Raw genomic sequence first — 2,603 nt, 5'->3', positions numbered from 1 at the left:
CATGACACTGTCACACTGGGCTTTTAACACAAGACTTGCTCTACAATACTGGGGAAGGGGCATAAAATAAATTGATTCTGAAGCATAGCAATTAAGAAATAAATCAATGAAAGCAAATTTCTTTTAATAGTACTCAGAGTTAAACTTCAGAGGGACCCAAGGTCATACTTCCATTTGGGGACTTGATAGAAAAATTTTAGTTTGAATTGCTATTAGCAAGGTGGCAGGAGCCACCCTCACATGAATCTTCAAATTGGAAAATACTGCTTCACCACCTGTTGGGGATAAGTTGCAAATGGAATAATTTAGTGTGGCTTGTAGCTATTTTGATGACCGCCTCACCTGGATACTTTCCCATAACCACTCTGCTGATCACCACCTCTTCCACGAGCTCTTCCTGCAAATCCTCCTCTAGATCCCTACTGTTGCTGTTGCTGATACTGTTCCTTTGACATGGCTACTTTTATTTCACATTTACTGAGACCAACATTATGGTATTTCTTTTCCATTATCTTCTCCACTGGTTCCTCTTCTTGAAAGGTAATAAAGCAGAATCCATGCCTCTTATTGGTCTTGTCCACGGGGGGCTCTATGATTTCCACCTTATGAAAAACCACCAAAGTACTTCCTTATTTTCTCTTCAGGTGTATCTGGAGAAAGGCCACCAACAAAATTTTTTTTAACAGGCTCTTTTGTTTTCATGGCTTTGGCCCTTTTAGGATCAATCACCTTCCCATTCAATTTATGTTCTTTCTGACTCTTTAAATAGCACAAAGCCAAAACCCCTTCATCACCCTGTGATAGGATCTAACTTCAGAGTACAGTCTACAACTTCCCCAAATTTGGGGAAGTAGTCCTTCAGATCTTTCTTTGTAGTGTCCCAGCTAAGGCCTCCTGTAAACATTTTCCCTTTATCCTCCTTGTTCTTACTGGCATCGATCTTTGCCCCCTCCGACTCGGCGCTGCCCCCTTCGGTGCCTCTGGCCACGGTTCGGGCCCCCCCCCCCCCCCCCCCGTCCCAGCTTCGCTTCCTGCCAACGCTGCTGCCTCCTGCTCCACCACCACCATGGCTCCCTCCTGCTCACCTGCCGAGGCGCGTACCACTGCCAGTTACCACCGCCACCGCCCCCGCCCCGTCCCCGCCGAACTGCTCCTCCGACATCGTGCTACTGCCTGCACCGCCGCCACCGAGACTACACCCGCCACTGCCCTGAACTGAAACTAGCAGCAAAGTAATCCCCGCTGCTGCCGTGCACCCGCTCTACCTCGCGAGACACACAAGACAGAGAGGGAGCACGCGTGGCTGCAAAAGCTCCTGCGCCTCTCCCTGGCCTGTCCCCTCACCTCCCACTCTCGTGTGGCATGCACTCCTGCTTTTTTTGGCTGCACTTAAAAAGAAAAAGAAGTAGTGGCAGCCCCTCTTGCTGCCTCCTCACTTTAATGGCGCCACTGTGGACCACCTAAAATGGCCAACTGAACCACTAGACCCTTTTGATGGAAGGTCTGGCCTTTTGGGAAGTTCTCTATGACTCATATCAATTCAACTGGCAATCTGCAGATGAGGTTCCAGGAAAATTCTGTCACAATTCTAAAGTCGTGACCTTCCAGTCAGGTGGAATTTCCTATTAGAGTGCAACCCAAACCCCTTTTCTGTGGCACTCACCTGAGGGCATATGATGCCACCAAACATTTTCTAATGTTCATGTAGACTGATGGAAAATGCTTGAGTCTGGCTTTTTCTTCCCTGAGATGGACCATAGATCTTGTATGGATACTGGTTGTTGCTCCTTGGTTTTATGAACACCTTGGAAATTTTTCAAATCCTCTCGGTGTGTCATTCTCATGCTAACACACCGGGAGCCCAGGGCAAGTCATCCAGGTTTGCTTATGGGGACTTCTTGGGATTGCTAGGTGGATTAATTTTTGAAAGCTGTTCAATTCCTGATCCAGTCACCTGGACAAGACACAGGGAGGAGGCAATGCAGGTGGAGGCCTTTTCTGACACTAGCCTGCAGTAGATTTTCAATGTGCCCTCAGGAACTGTCACCAACCCTTGGCAGGTGGGGAGGATTAGCTAGGAATGTATCCTGATTATTAGCTGTTCCTGAAAGAAAGTTGTGGTCTCAGGGCCCTTCTAGAAGTACATGAAATGACTCACTTCATCTCTGTGGAGCTCGATGAAACTTCTGTGAATGGGGATTGGGCCAGGTGCACATAAACTCTGCATGTAGGAGGTTGTCAGCATGGTGACAGTGCTCAGTGCACCTTTTTCAGGTCTCTGGGCTGCAAGTAGACCCTGTAGAAACTGGTGAGGAGGCCATGCTGCCCTGGATATCCAGGACTGGAGGAGATTCCTCCTCACCAGCACACACCTGGATGGGTAAATTGAGGGAAGGTGGTCCTACACAATGTTGGCAAGGCCCTCCTGGGCTGCATCTACCACTTCAGAGGCAATGACTCTCCTTCAACCTCTTCCCACAACTTCCCATCCATCTGCCCAGGCCTCCCTTGTTCTGGGGTCATTGGGAAGGATAGCCAGGGTGAAGTAGTCAAAGCATGAATGGGCATGGATGGAGCCCATTAGAAGGCCTGAGTCTTGGAGC

At 48.8% G+C, this 2,603-nt stretch overlaps 1 pseudogene; it reads right to left on the bottom strand.

Annotated features, from left to right (window-relative positions):
- Nucleotides 1-305: 305 nt before the first annotated feature.
- Nucleotides 306-1,162, bottom strand: LOC131277356 (heterogeneous nuclear ribonucleoprotein D0 pseudogene; annotated as a pseudogene).
- Nucleotides 1,163-2,603: the final 1,441 nt, after the last annotated feature.

This window comes from Dasypus novemcinctus, assembly GCF_030445035.2.
Source record: "Dasypus novemcinctus isolate mDasNov1 chromosome 11 unlocalized genomic scaffold, mDasNov1.1.hap2 SUPER_11_unloc_1, whole genome shotgun sequence".
Taxonomy (NCBI): Eukaryota; Metazoa; Chordata; class Mammalia; order Cingulata; family Dasypodidae; genus Dasypus; species Dasypus novemcinctus.
The sequence above is the reverse complement of the archived record's forward strand: the minus strand, read 5'-3'. Positions and strand labels throughout refer to the sequence as shown.